Source organism: Anomaloglossus baeobatrachus, chromosome 3 (genome assembly GCF_048569485.1).
Source record: "Anomaloglossus baeobatrachus isolate aAnoBae1 chromosome 3, aAnoBae1.hap1, whole genome shotgun sequence".
NCBI lineage: Eukaryota > Metazoa > Chordata > Amphibia > Anura > Aromobatidae > Anomaloglossus > Anomaloglossus baeobatrachus.
The window spans coordinates 696,760,649-696,782,088 of record NC_134355.1 but is presented as its reverse complement, the minus strand read 5'-3'; the positions used below and the strand labels follow the sequence as shown (position 1 = coordinate 696,782,088).

The window sequence follows — 21,440 nt, the reverse complement described above, 5'->3', positions numbered from 1 at the left end:
CACCGACCAGTATCTGTATATGTACATGTATGAGCCGGTCACCGGCCAGTATCTGTATATGTACATGTATGAGCCGGTCACCGGCCAGTATCTGTATATGTACATGTATGAGCCGGTCACCGGCTAGTATCTGTATATCTACATGTATGAGCCGGTCACCGGCCAGTATCTGTATATGTACATGTGTAAGGGGTGGGCAGACCCCTTACAAGGAGGTGCAGTTTCCCCCTGAAGATACCTCACTCTGGGGTAGTTACTGTTGATGTTATTAATAAACATGTTTTTACTGTGCAGTGGGGTTTCCCCTAGAGCCCGGGTGGGACGGCTGTCCCCATAGAAACAGGGCAGGAGAGAGGAGGAGCCGGCAGCTTAGAGAGAGAAGTGTGTGTGTGTTGAAGTCAGTTGATTCCGGGACGGGAGAGAAGAAACAGTCAGGGGCAGAGTCTGGAGCTGAGTGGGCAGAAAGAAAGAAAGAAAGAAGGGAGCTGGAAGAACAGGGAAGCCGGAGAGAAAAGGAGCGGGCAGAACCTCATAGTGCGAAGCAGTCCCGGTGTGGGTCCGGGCTGTGGGTAGCCATAAGTGGGAGCCAGGTGAAGTAGAGTAGCCGGGCACATCCCCACTGGAGGAGACGTCAGGGCAGGCTTTCCCCAGCTAAGAAAAGAACATGAAGTCATCTGTAACTGCCGGTTTTTGGAAAGAGTTGTGAAATAAAGAATGTCTTTTATTTGCATCGAACCATGCCTGGACAGTGTTTATACGTCGGACGACATCTGCACCACCACACTCTGCCCCACCAAGACATCTCCCGTCCCGATAGTGACGGCGGAGCCAGTGGTAAGCCTGACAGAAGGGGCCACGACTACAAGCCCAGAGGCGCCCCTGGCACCCCGTTACACATGTATGAGCCGGTCACCGGCCAGTATCTGTATATGTACATGTATGAGCTGGTCACCGACCAGTATCTGTATATGTACATGTATGAGCCGGTCACCGGCCAGTATCTGTATATGTACATGTATGAGCTGGTCACTGGCCAGTATCTGTATATGTACATGTATGAGCCGGTCACCGGCCAGTATCTGTATATGTACATGTATGATCCGGTCACCGGCCAGTATCTGTATATGTACATGTATAAGCCGGTCACCGACCAGTATCTGTATATGTACATGTTTGAGCCGGTCACCGACCAGTATCTGTATATGTACATGTATGAGCTGGTCACCGGCCAGTATCTGTATATGTACATGTATGAGCCGGTCACCGACCAGTATCTGTATATGTACATGTATGAGCTGGTCACCGGCCAGTATCTGTATATGTACATATATGAGCCGGTCACCGGCCAGTATCTGTATATGTACATGTATGAGCCGGTCACCGGCCAGTATATGTACATGTATGAGCTGGTCACCGGCCAGTATCTGTATATGTACATGTATGAGCCGGTCACTGGCCAGTATCTGTATATGTACATGTATGAGCCGGTCACCAGCCAGTATCTGTATATGTACATGTATGAGCCGGTCACCAGCCAGTATCTGTATATGTACATATATGAGCCGGTCACCGGCCAGTATCTGTATATGTACATATATGAACCAGTCACCGGCCAGTATCTGTATATGTACATGTATGAGCCGGTCACCGACCAGTATCTGTATATGTACATGTATAAGCCGATCACCGGCCAGTATCTGTATATGTACATGTATGAGCCGGTCACTGGCCAGTATCTGTATATGTACATGTATGAGCCGGTCACCGACCAGTATCTGTATATGTACATGTATGAGCCGGTCACCGGCCAGTATCTGTATATGTACATGTATGAGCCGGTCACTGGCCAGTATCTGTATATGTACATGTATGAGCCGGTCACCGGCCAGTATCTGTATATGTACATGTATGAGCCAGTCACCGGCCAGTATCTGTATATGTACATGTATGAGCCAGTCACCGGCCAGTATCTGTATATGTACATGTATGAGCCAGTCACCGGCCAGTATCTGTATATGTACATGTATGAGCCAGTCACCGGCCAGTATCTGTATATGTACATGTATAAGCCGGTCACCGACCAGTATCTGTATATGTACATGTATAAGCCGATCACCGGCCAGTATCTGTATATGTACATGTATGAGCCGGTCACCGGCCAGTATCTGTATATGTACATGTATGAGCCGGTCACCGACCAGTATCTGTATATGTACATGTATGAGCCGGTCACCGGCCAGTATCTGTATATGTACATGTATGAGCCGGTCACCGGCCAGTATCTGTATATGTACATGTATGAGCCGGTCACCGGCTAGTATCTGTATATCTACATGTATGAGCCGGTCACCGGCCAGTATCTGTATATGTACATGTGTAAGGGGTGGGCAGACCCCTTACAAGGAGGTGCAGTTTCCCCCTGAAGATACCTCACTCTGGGGTAGTTACTGTTGATGTTATTAATAAACATGTTTTTACTGTGCAGTGGGGTTTCCCCTAGAGCCCGGGTGGGACGGCTGTCCCCATAGAAACAGGGCAGGAGAGAGGAGGAGCCGGCAGCTTAGAGAGAGAAGTGTGTGTGTGTTGAAGTCAGTTGATTCCGGGACGGGAGAGAAGAAACAGTCAGGGGCAGAGTCTGGAGCTGAGTGGGCAGAAAGAAAGAAAGAAAGAAGGGAGCTGGAAGAACAGGGAAGCCGGAGAGAAAAGGAGCGGGCAGAACCTCATAGTGCGAAGCAGTCCCGGTGTGGGTCCGGGCTGTGGGTAGCCATAAGTGGGAGCCAGGTGAAGTAGAGTAGCCGGGCACATCCCCACTGGAGGAGACGTCAGGGCAGGCTTTCCCCAGCTAAGAAAAGAACATGAAGTCATCTGTAACTGCCGGTTTTTGGAAAGAGTTGTGAAATAAAGAATGTCTTTTATTTGCATCGAACCATGCCTGGACAGTGTTTATACGTCGGACGACATCTGCACCACCACACTCTGCCCCACCAAGACATCTCCCGTCCCGATAGTGACGGCGGAGCCAGTGGTAAGCCTGACAGAAGGGGCCACGACTACAAGCCCAGAGGCGCCCCTGGCACCCCGTTACACATGTATGAGCCGGTCACCGGCCAGTATCTGTATATGTACATGTATGAGCTGGTCACCGACCAGTATCTGTATATGTACATGTATGAGCCGGTCACCGGCCAGTATCTGTATATGTACATGTATGAGCTGGTCACTGGCCAGTATCTGTATATGTACATGTATGAGCCGGTCACCGGCCAGTATCTGTATATGTACATGTATGATCCGGTCACCGGCCAGTATCTGTATATGTACATGTATAAGCCGGTCACCGACCAGTATCTGTATATGTACATGTTTGAGCCGGTCACCGACCAGTATCTGTATATGTACATGTATGAGCTGGTCACCGGCCAGTATCTGTATATGTACATGTATGAGCCGGTCACCGACCAGTATCTGTATATGTACATGTATGAGCTGGTCACCGGCCAGTATCTGTATATGTACATATATGAGCCGGTCACCGGCCAGTATCTGTATATGTACATGTATGAGCCGGTCACCGGCCAGTATATGTACATGTATGAGCTGGTCACCGGCCAGTATCTGTATATGTACATGTATGAGCCGGTCACTGGCCAGTATCTGTATATGTACATGTATGAGCCGGTCACCAGCCAGTATCTGTATATGTACATGTATGAGCCGGTCACCAGCCAGTATCTGTATATGTACATATATGAGCCGGTCACCGGCCAGTATCTGTATATGTACATATATGAACCAGTCACCGGCCAGTATCTGTACATGTATGAGCCGGTCACCGACCAGTATCTGTATATGTACATGTATAAGCCGATCACCGGCCAGTATCTGTATATGTACATGTATGAGCCGGTCACTGGCCAGTATCTGTATATGTACATGTATGAGCCGGTCACCGACCAGTATCTGTATATGTACATGTATGAGCCGGTCACCGGCCAGTATCTGTATATGTACATGTATGAGCCGGTCACTGGCCAGTATCTGTATATGTACATGTATGAGCCGGTCACCGGCCAGTATCTGTATATGTACATGTATGAGCCAGTCACCGGCCAGTATCTGTATATGTACATGTATAAGCCGGTCACCGACCAGTATCTGTATATGTACATGTATAAGCCGATCACCGGCCAGTATCTGTATATGTACATGTATGAGCCGGTCACCGGCCAGTATCTGTATATGTACATGTATGAGCCGGTCACCGACCAGTATCTGTATATGTACATGTATGAGCCGGTCACCGGCCAGTATCTGTATATGTACATGTATGAGCCGGTCACCGGCCAGTATCTGTATATGTACATGTATGAGCCGGTCACCGGCCAGTATCTGTATATCTACATGTATGAGCCGGTCACCGACCAGTATCTGTATATGTACATGTATGAGCCGGTCACTGGCCAGTATCTGTATATGTACATGTATGAGCCGGTCACCGACCAGTATCTGTATATGTACATGTATGAGCCGGTCACCGGCCAGTATCTGTATATGTACATGTATGAGCCGGTCACTGGCCAGTATCTGTATATGTACATGTATGAGCCGGTCACCGGCCAGTATCTGTATATGTACATGTATGAGCCAGTCACCGGCCAGTATCTGTATATGTACATGTATAAGCCGGTCACCGACCAGTATCTGTATATGTACATGTATAAGCCGATCACCGGCCAGTATCTGTATATGTACATGTATGAGCCGGTCACCGGCCAGTATCTGTATATGTACATGTATGAGCCGGTCACCGACCAGTTTCTGTATATGTACATGTATGAGCCGGTCACCGGCCAGTATCTGTATATGTACATGTATGAGCCGGTCACCGACCAGTATCTGTATATGTACATGTCCTTACGGAGGAAAAGGACAAGTCGTCAAAGGGGGTAAAAGATGAGTCCTCAAGGAGAAACAGGACAAGTCATCAAAGGGGGAAAAGGACAAGTCCTCAAAGGGGGTAAAAGATGAGTCCTCAAGGAGAAACAGGACAAGTCATCAAAGGAGGAAAAGGACAAGTCCTCAAAGGGGGTAAAAGATGAGTCCTCAAGGAGAAACAGGACAAGTCGTCAAAGGGGGAAAAGGACAAGTGCTGAAGGAGGAAAAGGACAAGTCCTCAAAGGGGTGTAAAGGAAAAGACCTCAAGGAGGAAAAGGACAAGTCCCATATGGGAGCCCTACTCTTTGGGGTGGAGTTTGCAGAGCTCTGGGAGGAGCCAACACGTTCATCAGATTATTACATCACAAAGTGACATCACTGTCATCACCGAATAATATTCAATCAGTGTCGAAAATCCTGATGATCCAGCCGTGACCCACTCTGACGTGCGCCCCGTGAACTTCATGGGATATTTTTGGATCTACTATTGTAATTAATACATTTTATTACCATTACGTAAATGTGTGGAATTATGGTCCGGATTACAATTTTGGGGCCTTGAGTTAAGTTTGATTTGGGCTATTTAACCCATTGTAGTGCATCAGAGTGAGCATCTGCCTTGCTCTGAATGGCAGAAATCACGATCTATGAATGTCGCTCGGAGGATCATCATGACAGATACGGGGGTCATCAGCTGACCCCCTGGCTTTCATTACAATCCATCTGCCCCCATGATCACCTCACAGATGTTAATGGCAGCTGGGAATCACTCGCTCCCCGCCGGCACATTTTAAATCCCGCTGTCAGAGATTACCTGAGCCCACATCAAAGGAAGGGACACGACATATGATGTAAATATACATCATATGTCATGAAGGGGTTAAAGAGAATCTGTCAGCAGGATTTTGCTACCTCATCTACTGTAGGAGCAACATGATGTATAGAAAGAGTCCCTGATGTATCACTGGGTGCAACCGTTATGACGCAATCAGAGTTTTTAGATTTAGCAATGCAGCAGAGCTGAGAGAGATAACCACGCCCACACCCGATACTGTATGTACAATGTCCATAGACACTGAGCTGCTAATCACAGCAGGGGGTGTGCCAGACTAGCTGAGTGATACTGACCTAGTCTAGCAATGATAATTTCTTAAAGTTAAAAAAAGCTTTCAGGTAAACTATCACACAGTGTGATAAGAGAGGCATCCCTGAAGTCTCTGGGTTAACCATTACTGCATGCTGTCTTCAGATTACATAGCAAAAACCTGGTGACAAAGTCCTTTTTAATAAATTGGGCAGAAAACAAAAATATTATTCTTCCCATACCGGGAGTCGAACCCGGGCCGCCTGGGTGAAAACCAGGAATCCTGACCGCTAGACCATATGGAGGATGTCATTCCTTCTCACTGGTAAAGTTCTATACAGACCGTAATGACACTAATAGAAGCTCCATTCTCTGCAGGATCACTAGAACTGCTGAGGTCTGACTCCTGTCTCTGGGGTTATTTAATCAAAAACTGAAGGATTTCTATTTTACTAATTTTTTGTTTGTATTGTAATGTCGTCTGCACCCGCAGTGTATACAGCAGACTCTGCTCCTGAGCCCACTACCTATATCTGGAATAGATACCTGCAGTTAGTCAGGTGTTGTCTGTACAGCACAGTCTGCACCCGCAGTGTATACAGCAGACTCTGCTCCTGAGCCCACTACCTACATCTGAAATAGATACCTGCAGTCAGTCAGGTGTTGTCTGTACAGCACAGTCTGCACCCGCAGTGTATACAGCAGACTCGGCTCCTGAGCCCACTACCTACATCTGAAATAGATACCTGCAGTCAGTCAGGTGTTGTCTGTACAGCACAGTCTGCCCCCGCAGTGTATACAGCAGACTCGGCTCCTGAGCCCACTACCTACATCTGGAATAGATACCTGCAGTCAGTCAGGTGTTGTCTGTACAGCACAGTCTGCACCCGCAGTGTATACAGCAGACTCGGCTCCTGAGCCCACTATCTACATCTGGAATAGATACCTGCAGTCAGTCAGGTGTTGTCTGTACAGCACAGTCTGCACCCGCAGTGTATACAGCAGACTCGGCTCCTGAGCCCACTACCTACATCTGAAATAGATACCTGCAGTCAGTCAGGTGTTGTCTGTACAGCACAGTCTGCCCCCGCAGTGTATACAGCAGACTCGGCTCCTGAGCCCACTACCTACATCTGGAATAGATACCTGCAGTCAGTCAGGTGTTGTCTGTACAGCACAGTCTGCACCCGCAGTGTATACAGCAGACTCGGCTCCTGAGCCCACTACCTACATCTGGAATAGATACCTGCAGTCAGTCAGGTGTTGTCTGTACAGCACAGTCTGCACCCGCAGTGTATACAGCAGACTCGGCTCCTGAGCCCACTACCTACATCTGGAATAGATACCTGCAGTCAGTCAGGTGTTGTCTGTACAGCACAGTCTGCACCCGCAGTGTATACAGCAGACTCGGCTCCTGAGCCCACTACCTACATCTGAAATAGATACCTGCAGTCAGTCAGGTGTTGTCTGTACAGCACAGTCTGCCCCCGCAGTGTATACAGCAGACTCGGCTCCTGAGCCCACTACCTACATCTGGAATAGATACCTGCAGTCAGTCAGGTGTTGTCTGTACAGCACAGTCTGCACCCGCAGTGTATACAGCAGACTCGGCTCCTGAGCCCACTACCTACATCTGGAATAGATACCTGCAGTCAGTCAGGTGTTGTCTGTACAGCACAGTCTGCACCCGCAGTGTGTACAGCAGACTCGGCTCCTGAGCCCACTACCTACATCTGGAATAGATACCTGCAGTCAGTCAGGTGTTGTCTGTACAGCACAGTCTGCACCCGCAGTGTATACAGCAGACTCGGCTCCTGAGCCCACTACCTACATCTGAAATAGATACCTGCAGTCAGTCAGGTGATGTCTGTACAGCACAGTCTGCACCCGCAGTGTATACAGCAGACTCGGCTCCTGAGCCCACTACCTACATCTAGAATAGATACCTGCAGTCAGTCAGGTGTTGTCTGTACAGCACAGTCTGCACCCGCAGTGTATAGAGAAGACTCGGCTCCTGACCCCGCTACCTACATCTAGAATAGATACCTGTAGAACAGGTCAGCTGCCAATGGTTAGAAGTAAGATAAAAAGACATGCTTCTTCCCAACAACAAGGAGGTTAGCTCAGATGGTAGAGCAATTGCTTAGCATGGGAGAGGTTGCGGGATCGATGCCTGCCTTTTTTTTTTTAATAGTGGGACTATTAACTTCTTAGTCCTAATCCAGTTCCTCCCTATTACAGTAGGAGGTGACTTTCTTCCTTTCGTCACATTGTGGAGTTGAGTGCTGAGTCGGTGACACTGATGTTCCCCTCCCCCCTCAGAATAGGGTAAATTGTGTAGATAATGAGCCGGTGACTCCACAAGCAGCACTCACAGCTGTAGTCGTGGCCGAGTGGTTAAGGCGATGGACTAGAAATCCTTTGGGGTCTCCCCGCGCAGGTTCAAATCCTGCCGACTACGAGGAGAGTCTTTTTGATGAGCTTTTATGTACGGAGTATTGTGCTCTATGATTCTTTTCCTGGAAAAATATATCTTTGTACCGTGTTAGCCAGTAGAGATAAAAAAATTTGTTAAAAGGAACTGAGAGTCATCAGTAGTTGACACCTTTCTGCCTTCTTTCACGTAACACTGTGAATGTCCGGTATACAGCTAAACCCTCGTTCATATTTCAAATAAACAGACTGTATGAGTTCAGTAGCCTTGATTTATTGGCTGGTAACGTGACCTTGATTGCAGTATATGCGGAATATACAGTGAATATAGGAATATCCAAGGTACAGGTCAATACGGTATATCCAACATACAGTCGAATATGGTAATGAATACGGAATATGGGTATAATATATTTTCCTGGATTCACATTCAGTGTTTAATTCCCAAAAAAGTGGATTATGTAGAATAATTTTGGTAATATATAACTGAACATTTTTCCTGTAGATCTGATCTGATCGCGGCCACCGGTAATGCGCTACAATAATATAAACTCACAGATGTAAATCCTCCATCGGGGCAGAGCGGTGTGAGAGGACGGAGACACCGCGAGACGTCCCTGGACCGGCTGATCTGTCAGGGGCTCCTGGTCTGAATCATATATTGTGGAGAATTCGATGGAGACTCTAGTGTAACATCTCAGTGTGGAACAGACGGTATCGCCCCTGTACAGGGCACAATATAGAGCACCTTCCAGAGGGGTGTAATTTTCAGTATGGGGGTCACTGGAGGGGCTTTCTCTTTTTTTTCACATTCAGGGGTCTGCCAATGTGACATGACGTCCCCTGTGTATTCCATTAAAATATTTGCTCCAAATGCCACATATCGTCCCCCCCCTCCGCTCCTCCGTGTGGCCGGGGGTTTCCATCCGTATGTGCGGCACTATTGTCCTCAGGAGATTGCACTACAAAGTGTGCGGTCACTTTCTGCTCTTATCTCTGTGAAGGGGCTGAAGAAATATTTTAATAATAAATGTATTTTTTATTTGCATCCTATGAAGCACCTGAAAGGTTAATACAATATCCGAATGTGGTTTTGAATATATAAAAGGGTGCAGTTTATAAAATGGGGTCTTCTGGGTGGGAGGGGGGCTCTGACATAGAGAACCCTCAAAATAACTTCAAATGTTAATTTATCCGCCTAAAAAAACAGGTTTTGTAAATTGTCAAAAATGTGGCCTGGTCAGGAAGGTGTTAAAAAAGGTGTGACTTTCTGAGGAAGATTTACAGGGAATGTAAAAAATTATCTTCTGCGTTGGCCGGGAATCGAACCCAGGTCAACTGCTTGGAAGGCAGCTATGCTCACCACTATACCACCAACGCTTTACATAGGAGCTAGGGGTTTACTGGACTCTGTAATTTATCCTGGGGGTGATACATGAGAACTTGCAAGATGTTTCCCTTTAATACATAAGCTCCTTCCGGCCACATACAAAGAGCTCTTCTTGAAAGGTCTCCTCCATTCTAACTCAAGGAGTTCAAAAGATAGGCAGCGAGAAACAGAGATATTTGTCGGGAGAACAAAAGAAAGACAACATGGAACCTTCTTCACCTGGGGTCAAGCCAAAATGACCATTGTCTCTGGGTGGGCTTGAACCACCAACCTTTTGGTAAACAGCCAAACGCGCTAATCGACTGCTCCACAGAGACGTCTGTGTGACGCTCTGGGCAAGCCAGGGGTCACAGGTCACAACACCACACGCACCCCACATTCCCTGCAGGTACACCAAAGTCAAAACTGAAAAACTTGTTGCCTTCCTCCAGGGGCTGGTGTCCACACCAGGGGGTGGGCCAGGCGGTTGGCTCCGCCCACCGAGGAGTTCACAGCCCTGGAGGCGGGAAAACCAGGCAGTTAAGCTAGGGGAGTGAAGGAGTAAACAGTGAAGTAGAAGGAGGGAAAGTGGAGAAGGAGGAAAGTGACAGAAAGAAAGCCTGAAGTTAGTCCGGGTGTGTGCCCCGGACTGAGACAGCAAGGTTGGCAGACGGCGGTGACTGTCTGCAGGCGAGACTGATCGGAGGTTGCCGAAAGGACCGTGGACGGGTGGTGGCCCGGCGGTACTGGAGCGGTATACAAAGAACAGTCAGCACCAGGGCAGGGGCCTTTCAGATCCCGGCAAGGCTAGGAGTCGCCATAATTTGCCAAATCCATCAGTGAAGGGGACGACTGTCTCCTAACAACCAAGTCCCGTTTGAAGGCAACAGTCCAACCATTGAGGGGAGACACCGCCACCGCCAAGGCACCAGTTTCCCAGGGCCAGCGCCTGCGGGCAAGAGAAGGGCTCCTCCGGCTCATATCCAAGCTGGGGAGTGGGTTACCGGTGGGAACCCATCGCTACCAACTGACTACACATAGGTGCAGGGAAGAGACCGTCACCGTCAACTGCAGGGAACATCAGCACCGTGGCCATCCGAGGGACCCGTCCAACCAGCCGTTTGTTTACCGAGAACTGTGTCGTGTTTACTGGCTGAGTGAGTACCTCCGTGCCGTGCGGCACAGCACGGCCCCTGCACCCCTGCACCTCCACAGGCCCCATAACCCGCCTGTCCATCATCCCAACCCCATCACTGGGCCCCGGGACCACCAATCCCCTACCCACATTCAACAACTGGCTGCTCCATACCACCACTCCCGGGATCCCCAGCCAGAGCAGCGGTGGTGTCCACACAATCACCACAACTGTGGGTGGCGTCATGGACAATAAACAATCCCCACAACCAAACCCCTTTCACTCACGGGCGAGGAGCGCCGCTAGAGTCCCCGGGATCCGGCCCATCGCTCGAGCCACCGAGCAGCAGCGGCCGCGGCAGCAGCGGCAGCCGGACCCGAGCAGTGGGAGAGCGTGGCGTCCCCTCCTCCGCCCGCGACATCTGCATCCTCTGAGCTTACATGAAGACACAACAGAGTCAGCTTCTGCAGAGGAATCATTAGTGGTTGATGCAGACTGATGATTTTTTGGTTCAGAGGACGACACCGCAGAATATTGGGAATTTCCTCTACATTCAGATGTTCTCAGGATGATTCTTATTCCAGTGGATTATAATCGCTCACACAGCGTCCTGGGAGGTTTTTATATTATTTCTGCGCTGTTTCCTCTAGTTTAGTTTACAATGAAGGATGATGTCGGGTTTTCACCCAACCAATCTTGGGTTCATCTCCCGGGAAGGGAAATTGACTTTTTTTTTTTTTTTGTTTATCCTGAAAAAAACTAATTTTAGAGGTTTTTGTGAAGAGTTATTAATAAATATTAACTGAAAAACAATATCAGTCGTCATTCACACGGCAGAGTTTAATCAGTGTTTGTTGATAAAGTCTAACGTGGAACTCAAAGAGGAAAACTGTAATTGAAGATGGACGCTGGTTCTGTGGTTTGGAGACTTTCCTGGTTTTGGCAACAAATAGTGATGAAAGACGGATCAAAAAAACTGATGTGTGAATGAGGCCTTATAGTGATGATGGAATCTGCCTAAATTCACACATCAGTATTATATTGTTTACTGGTTAATTGTGTTCACAAACATTAGAGTCCACCACCCTGACCTACTGATTACCACCCTGACCTGCTGATCCTGAAATATGTCTACTGCTCCAACTGCCCTGCTCTACCGACCACCACCCTGAAACAGGTCTATTGCTCCCACTGCCCTGACCTACCGACCACCACCCTGAAAGAGGTATACTGCTCCCACTGCCCTGACCTACCAACCACCACCCTGAAAGAGGTCTATTGCTCCCACTGCCCTGACCTACCGACCACCACCCTGAAAGGGGTCTACCACTCCCACTGCCCTGACCTACCAACCACTACCCTGAAAGAGGTCTATTGCTCCCACTGCCCTGACCTACCGACCACCACCCTGGAAGAGGTCTACTACTCCCACTGCCCTAACCTACCGACCACCACCCCGAAAGAGGTCTACTGCTCCCACTGCCCTGACCTACCGACCACCACCCTGAAAGAGGTCTACTGCTCCAACTGCCCTGCTCTACCGACCACCACCCTGAAAGAGGTCTACTGCTCCAACTGCCCTGATCTACCGACCACCACCCTGAAAGAGGTTTACTGCTCCAACTGCCCTGATCTACCGACCACCACCCTGAAAGAGGTCTACTGCTCCAACTGCCCTAACCTACCGACCACCACCCTGAAAGAGGTCTACTGCTCCCACTGCTCTGACCTACCGACCACCACCATGAAAGAGTTCTACAGCTCCCACTGCCCTGACCTACCAACCACCACCCTGGAAGAGTTCTACTGCTCCCACTGCCCTAACCTACCGACCACCACCCTGAAAGAGATCTACTGCTTCCACTGCCCTGACCTACCAACCACCACCCTGAAAGAGGTCTACTGCTCCCACTGCCTGGACTCACTGACTGGTTTTGCCATAAACACTTATATAAGCTGCCATTTATAATTTTATTATTACAAATTGACCTCTAGACCATATGGGAGAACTGTGCATCTGCAGAATTAGTAACAGGACAATAAGCAGAAGCTGAGCAGGATGAACGGAGGGATAAAAGAAGGGAAAGAAAAAAATGGAAAAGAGAAAGAAAGGAAAAATAATGTTTATTACTTTACAGGAGTCTTGAACTTTCCTCTTCCCCCTTCAGTCCATGTGTACTAGTGACGGCTCCTGTGGATCCAGAAGGCCTCACGTCCTTTAGGATTTGTGTGTGAGGCGTCAGGAAGGTCACATGACATATTGGAGTCATTACACGAGCCTCTGTGATGCCCTGACCTATCAGGACGTCACAGGACATTGTGCAATCTGCCCTTCTGCATGGTGTCCATCTCCTCCTTGGTTACGGGTCCCTGGCCTTTGGTGTTGCTAAGAACAAGCCAATTAAAAATCCTAGAAACACTATGCACCACACCCACCAGACACACAATGGGTAGCCTGAAGGGAATAGGGCCGCCCATTTGGGGCTTGGTTAGAAAGGTCAGCAGTCGTCAGTTGAGTGGTGACTCTTGAGAGGAGAGGTCACAAGTTAGTTGGAGGAGGTCAGGAGCTGTGCTCCTCAGTTACTAGGTGGCAGACGTTGGTCTGGGCCTGGTAGGAGCTGGAACCCTGGTCGCAGGGGATCGTGTCAAGGGGCACGGAACTGCCGAGAAGGACAGCCGGTGGTCTTGAACCATCTCCAGGCAGGGGCCAGGGCACGGAGGGGTACGTGGACCCTAGGCCGGGAAGTAGCTTCAAGCGTCCTGGTAATTTACCCGATGAGGGCGAAGACTTCATGATTCGTCCTCCACCCGCTCCAAAATCGGGGTACTAGCGCAACGAGGGGGATAGGACTTTCCCAATACACAGTCCAGAAAATCCCAAGCGTGAACCCTGAGAGCAAGCTCACTGCGTTAGCCATACGGGTGAGCGGGACCCGACTAGCTTTACACTACAGGGGCCAACCAGCGAAGAAAGTGCCAAGGAAAAGGTCACGGGCTAACAAGCAACACCATCGGGCACGGGATCCCAGTGTGCTCCCTCCCTTCTACAGCGGTGCTAAGAATTCCGGTTTACAAGTTGTCGGTGTCAGCGTTATTGGACTGAGTGCGTATGCAGTGACCCTTTCCTACCCAACGGTGCTCCCCTCTCACCATCACCAAGCCCCGGGGCACTTACTCCTACCCACGGAGGGGTTAAACACCTGGCTGCCATTCCACTGCCACCGGGCGCTCTCAAAAGCAGAGGTGGTATTCCACCTTACCACACACCGTGGGTGGCGTCATGAACTCTAACCACAAAATCCCCTGTAAATACCCCCTTTTATTTCGAGTGTCCGTGCAACCTCTCCTGGATCCGAAGACCCCTCGAGCCACCGCGGATTCGGATCCGAGCAGCAGCCCGGCTGCTAGCGCTAAGGCGGTACACCTCTATCTACTTTTGGAAAAGATACCTGCAGTCAGTCAGGTGATGTTTGCACAGCACAGTCTGCACCCGCAGTGTATAAGTACCGTCCTGAGAGGGGCTCGGCCGCTCTCCGCTGCTCGGGCCGAGCCGCTCGAGGTCCGAGCTCGGGTTGTCGGTGGCACGAGCGCCTCCGGACCTGGGGCCACGTCGCTCTGTTAAAGGGAGACAGTGAGGTGGTGGTGTAGGACGAGGTGCGCAGCCGGGGGCCGCATTATCGTCGGACGGGTCGTGACGCCACCCATGGGTCGTGGTGACGGGATGCACCACCGCTGCGGCTGGAGTGATGGGGGCTCGTCCAGGATCGGTGTTGTGGCCGCAGCCTAGATGTTAGCCCCTCCGTGGGTAGGGACGGTGTGTCCCAGGGCCCGGTGGGGACGTGCTGGCGATGGTGTTGTTGTCGGGGTGCAGGGTGCCGTGCTGCGGTGCAGTGTCGTGCCCGGATGGCACTGGTGTACTCACGATTAATTCACACTCAGAGACACTGGTAAACCAAAGTTCGGGTATGGTCAGGTCCAGCAGCCGGCTGTTTGTGTCCCTTGTGAGGCTGATGGTGGCCCCTTTCCCTTGCACCTCTTGATTGACTGTTAGCTCCCCTGCCTGGACAGTGGTAGCCCGCTCCCCGGCGTTGAGCTGCCGGAGGAGCCCTCGGTTGCCCACAGGCGCTGGCCCGTTGGATGTTTGGCCCTTGGCGGTGGCTCTCACCCGGTATCGGTGGGTTTTTGCCTTCTTTCGGGACTTTGGGTGAGGATGAACCCGTGAAGTCCAGACTGCAATCAGTTAATTTGCCTATACTCAGTGGCTTCTAAGCTAAGACGGGGTCTGAGTACCCGGTTTCTGGTGCTCCAGTAAACGGTTGACTCCCCGGTTCAGGGCCGGCGGGCTCCAACCCTGGCCTGGTCCCTACAGTTCCGCCGGTGTCTGTACCGGTACTCCTGCAGGCGGCCACCACCATCTGCCTGCCTGACGTTACGGGGATCGCAGGCTCCTACCCGGGTCCCTGACAGCTCTACAACTCCACTCCTCTCCCTGTCGCTCTCCTAAACTTAAACTGTTTGTATTTCCTGCCTCAGGGCAGTAGTCTCCTCGGTGGGCGTGTTTTTCCGCCTGACTCCACCCACCTGGTGTGCCCTACTGGCCCTGAGGGAGGCATCAGGTCTCCCTTTCGGGTGAATGATGTGTCTTCACAAGGGATGGGGGTGTGTGAGTAATGTGGTAGATGTTGTTACCTGTGACCCCTGGGGTCCAGGGCGTCACATTCCCCCTTGGTTTAATACAGACCGTCCACGGGCTGCCCGACCAACTCCGGTTTATTTTTATTTTTCTTTCAACTGTAAAAACAGTAAAACGGGAAACATTTACAATTATAATAACATTTGTACAATATATGATTTATGCAGGTCTTCCCATAACGGGAGGTATTTTACTTTAACGTTGCATAACTTTATTTAACGGAACGGGTTCATGTCCTTCCGCCTTTCCCACCCAAACAACCTAGCCTTGATGCTGCCCCTAAGAAATATGCAGCACCCCTTTTCCCTAGTCCGGAAACAGGAACATGGCCAGATCACCCAGGCAGGAACGGGTAGGGTGCGGCGCACCCGGTAGTTGCTCAAGGCTCCCCGGAGGATGGTCACCGGTCCCGGTGGTGACCGGACCCCAGCCTGCTCTGCTGCGGGTCCTACCTCCAATCTGCCTTTCCGGAGGCTAACAGAATGGGAAGGCATGTTAAGGGGGCAGATAGTGCAATATTTACAAGCCCAAAAGTTTTTGGGTGGCCGGCAAGTCCACGGCCTTGTCTATGAGCAGTCACTCACGCAACAGGGTTAAACGGGGGTTTTCACAAATCCCAACAGGGACGGGTACTTTTCGTGACAACGGGAGGTCCGGGGCCTACTTCTCATCGTGGGTCGGCGGCGTAGAGGCTCGGACGTGCAGCTGAGGACCCAAACGGGATTCACGGGTCTGACCACAGACGGGTCCGGCATCCTGCCGGACCGGTGGGTCGGGGGAGGCTGGATCCTGCAGGGGCGCATTCTCCGAGGCGGGCCTCTCGTTCACCCGCACCACGGCTGCCATCTCCCGTATCCCCTGCTTCCATTGATTCGACCCGTACTTGGATACAGAACTGTGCCAACTTGTTCTCCAGCCACGCTGCCGTCCCTGGTGGCCACAGGCCCTGGGCCGCCTCGGCATCCGCGTCTTGGGCGGGCGCTGTTGCTGAAGCCCACGCGGGAACTGTAGCTTCCCCTTGTCTGCTGGCGGTCTTCCCCGCGGGAGGATCTCCTTGGGCCTGGACCGCGGCCTCCACTGCCGGTGGAGGCGCCAGCGGGCTGGGGGGAGAGAGGCCGGCAGCCGGCGCGGGCAGCAGGGGAGACTGGATAGGGGCCAGGGGAAGACCGGGTCCCTCGGCCGCAGCGGCCGGTCTCTCAGGGACATAGGGGCGTGGGTCACCTACCCGCTCCTCAAAAATAGCCTCCACCTCGTACAACCGCGCGGCTGTAACCAGCTCCTCCACCTCGGCCGTCCACCGGGCCATCAGGCGGCGCAGTTCCACCTGGCGGCGGTGACACAGCAGCATCGCCTGGGCCTTCAGCCACGCCAATGCTCCGGGCGCGGGTTCTTCGGGCTTGCCAGACGGGGCGGACATGCTGCTTCTACACCAACGGGGTCCAGGAACGGAACGGATGCAGGGTCCTGGAGTCCCTCCCTTTTTATCTTCTCGGTTACATCAGGCAGCCTCCTCGCCCGCCTCCCCCTTGGTTTTCTCTCAGCACTTCTCCTTTGGGGGCAGGGCTTCACCTTCGCGCCTTCACTGCTTGGGGAAGACGACTCGAGCGGGAAACTTTCGCGCTAAGATGGCGGAACTTCAACTTTTTCGGCAGGACGCCGCTGACGGATACTTCTAAGGCGCACTTCCACAGGTAAATGGACTGTCCGAATGCTGTTCGTGAAGCCAGAAGAGTCGATGTGTACCACCCTGAGAGGGGCTCGTCCGCTCTCTGCTGCTTGGGCCAAGCCGCTCGAGGTCCGGGCTCGGGTTGTCGGTGGCACGAGCGCCTCCGGACCGGGGGCCATGTCGCTCTGTTAAGGGGAGGCAGTGGGTTGGTGGCGTGGGACGAGGTGCGCATCCGGGGGCCGCATTATCGTCGGACGGGTTGTGACGCCACCCACGGGTCATGGTGACGGGATGCACCACCGCTGCGGCTGGAGTGATTGGGGCTCGTCCGGGATCGGTGTTGTGGCCGCAGCCTAGATGTTAGTGTACCGCCCTGAGAGGGGCCCGGCCGCTTCCTCCGCTTGCTCGGGCCGAGCCACTCGAGGTCCGGGCTCGGGTTGTCGGTGGCACGATCGCCTCCGGACCGGGGGCCACGTCACTCTTGTTAAAGGGGAGTAGGCGGTGGGAGGATGGTGGTCGTGTAACGGGTCGTGATGCCACCCACGGGTCGTGGTGATGGGAGAAGCACCACCGCTGCGGCTGGAGTAATGGCGGGCTCGTCCGGGATCGGTGTTGCGGCCGCAGCCAAGATGTTAGCCCCTCCGTGGGTAGGGGCGGTGTGTCCCGGGGCCCGATGGGGGACTGTAAAGGTTGGTGGTTGTTGTAGTCGGGGTGCAGGGCGCCGTGTCGCGGTGTAGTGTGTCGTGCCCGGATGGCACTGGTGTACTCACGATTAATTCACACCGAGTCACTGGTAAACCAAAGTTCGGTAGTGGTCGGTCCCCACGGTTGGCTGCTGATGTCCCCTGAGGGGTTGATGGTGGCCCCTATTCCCATGCACCTCTTGATGTTAGTGTCTCGGCCCCCCCTGCCTAAGCAGCGGTGACCCGCTCCCCGGCGTTGAGCTGCCGGAGGAGCCCTCGGTTGCCCGCAGGCGCTGGACCGTCGGGTGCTTGGCCCTTGGCGGTGGCGCTCACGCGTTCTCGGTGGGCTTTTGCCTTCTTTCGGGACTTTGGTTGTGGATGAACCCCTGAGGTCCGGCCAGCAATCAGTCAATTTGCCTATATTCAGTGGCTTCTAAGCTAGGACGAGGTCTGAGTACCCTTCTGTTTGGTGCTCTGGTACACGTTTGACTCCCCAGTTCGGGACCGGCGGGCCACAACCCAGGCCGGGTCCGTACGGTTCCGCCGGTTGCTGTACCGGTACTCCTGCAGACGGCCACCACCGCCTGCCTGCCTGACGTTTTCCAAGGGGCCCAGGCTCCTACCCGGGTCCCTGACAGTTTCTCTCCTCTTCCGCCTCCTGTCACTGTCAACTCTCAACTCTGTCTAGAAACTAACTGTTTGAACTTCCTGCCCCAGGACAGTAGTCTCCTCGGTGGGCGTGTCTTTCCGCCTGACTCCGTCCACCTGGAGTGCTCTACTTGCCCTGGGGGAGGCATCAGGTCTCCCTAACGGGTGACATGTGTGTGACCTCACAGGGGATGGGGGTGTGTGTGTATGTCACTGATGAAATTACCTGTGACCCCTGGGGTCCAGGGCATCACATTAGCCCCTCCGTGGGTAGGGGCGGTGTGTCCCGGGGCCCGGTGGGGACGTGCTGGCGATGGTGTTGTTGTCGGGGTGCAGGGTGCCGTGCTGTGGTGCAGTGTCGTGCCCGGGTGGCACTGGTGTACTCACGATTAATTCACACTCAGAGTCACTGGTAAACCAAAGTTCGGGTATGGTCGGGTCCCGCAGCCGGCTGCTTGTGTCCCTTGTGAGGCTGATAGTGGCCCTTTTCCCTTGCACCTCTTGTTTGACTGTTGGCTCCCCTGCCTGGACAGTGGTAGCCCGCTCCCCGGCGTTGAGCTGCCGGAGGAGCCCTCGGTTGCCCGCAGGTGCTGGTCTGTCGGATGTTTGGCCCTTGGCGGTGGCTCTCACCCGGTATCGGTGGGCTTTTGCCTTCTTTCGGGAGTTTGGGTGAGGATGAACCCGTGAGATCCAGACTGCAATCAGTTAATTTGCCTATACTCAGTGGCTTCTAAGCTAGGACAGGGTCTGAGTACCCGGTTTCTGGTGCTCCGGTAAACGGTTGACTCCCCGGTTCAGGGCCAGCGGGCTCCAACACTGGCCCGGTCCCTACAGTTCCGCCAGTTGCTGTACCGGTACTCCTGCAGGCGGCCACCACCGTCTGCCTGCCTGACGTTAAGGGGATCCCAGGCTCCTACCTGGGTCCCTGACAGCTCTATAACTCTCCTTCTCTCCCTGTCGCTCTCCTAAACTTAAACTGTTTGTATTTCCTGCCTCAGGGCAGTAGTCTCCTCGGTGGGCGTGTCTTTCTGCCTGACTCCGCCCACCTGGTGTGCCCTACTGGCCCTGAGGGAGGCATCAGGTCTCCCTTTCGGGTGACTGATGTGTCCTCACAAGGTATGGGGGTGTGTGTGTAATGTGGTAGGTGTTATTACCTGTGACCCCTGGGGTCCAGGACATCACATATAGAGCAGACTCGGCTCCTGAGCCTGCTACCTACATCTGGAATAGATATCTGCAGTCAGTCAGGTGTTGTCTGTACAGCACAGTCTGCACCCGCGGTGTATACAGCAGACTCGGCTCCTGAGCCCACTACCTACATCTGGAATAGATACCTGCAGTTAGTCAGGTGATGTCTGTACAGCACAGTCTGCACCCGCAGTGTATAGAGCAGGCTCCGCTCCTGAGCCCGCTACCTACATCTGGAATAGATACCTGCAGTCAGTCAGGTGTTGTCTGTACAGCACAGTCTGCACCCGCAGTGTATAGAGCAGGCTCCGCTCCTGAGCCCGCTACCTACATCTGGAATAGATATCTGCAGTCAGTCAGGTGTTGTCTGTACAGCACAGTCTGCACCCGCAGTGTATACAGCAGACTCGGCTCCTGAGCCCACTACCTACATCTGGAATAGATACCTGCAGTCAGTCAGGTAATGTCTGTACAGCACAGTCTGCACCCGCAGTGTATACAGCAGACTCGGCTCCTGAGCCCACAACCTACATCTGGAATAGATATCTGCAGTCAGTCAGGTGATGTCTGTACAGCACAGTCTGCACCCGCAGTGTGTACAGCAGACTCGGCTCCTGAGCCCACAACCTACATCTGGAATAGATATCTGCAGTCAGTCAGGTGTTGTCTGTACAGCACAGTCTGCACCCGCAGTGTATAGAGCAGACTCGGCTCCTGAGCCCGCTACCTACATCTGGAATAGATACCTGCAGTCAGTCAGGTGTTGTCTGTACAGCACAGTCTGCACCCGCAGTGTATAGAGCAGGCTCCGCTCCTGAGCCCGCTACCTACATCTGGAATAGATATCTGCAGTCAGTCAGGTGTTGTCTGTACAGCACAGTCTGCACCCGCAGTGTATACAGCAGACTCGGCTCCTGAGCCCACTACCTACATCTGGAATAGATACCTGCAGTCAGTCAGGTGTTGTCTGTACAGCACAGTCTGCACCCGCAGTGTATAGAGCAGGCTCCGCTCCTGAGCCCGCTACCTACATTTGGAATAGATACCTGCAGTCAGTTAGGTGATGTCTGTACAGCACAGTCTGCACCCGCAGTGTATACAGCAGACTCGGCTCCTGAGCCCACAACTCACATCTGGAATAGATACCTGCAGTCAGTCAGGTGTTGTCTGTACAGCACAGTCTGCACCCGCAGTGTATAGAGCAGGCTCCGCTCCTGAGCCCACTACCTACATCTGGAATAGATACCTGCAGTCAGTCAGGTGTTGTCTGTACAGCACAATCTGCACCCGCAGTGTATACAGCAGACTCCGCTCCTGAGCCCACTACCTACATCTGGAATAGATATCTGCAGTCAGTCAGGTGTTGTCTGTACAGCACAGTCTGCACCCGCAGTGTATACAGCTGACTCGGCTCCTGAGCCCACAACCTACATCTGGAATAGATATCTGCAGTCAGTCAGGTGATGTCTGTACAGCACAGTCTGCACCCGCAGTGTATACAGCAGACTCCGCTCCTGAGCCCACTACCTACATCTGGAATAGATATCTGCAGTCAGTCAGCTGTTGTCTGTACAGCACAGTCTGCACCCGCAGTGTTTAGAGCCGG

General features: G+C 52.5%; 1 non-coding gene across 1 annotated transcript; it reads left to right on the top strand.

The window, feature by feature from the left end:
• Positions 1–8,398: 8,398 nt before the first annotated feature.
• Positions 8,399–8,480, top strand: TRNAS-AGA (transfer RNA serine (anticodon AGA)). Its single transcript has one exon. It is a non-coding gene; the product is annotated as a tRNA-Ser (tRNA).
• Positions 8,481–21,440: the final 12,960 nt, after the last annotated feature.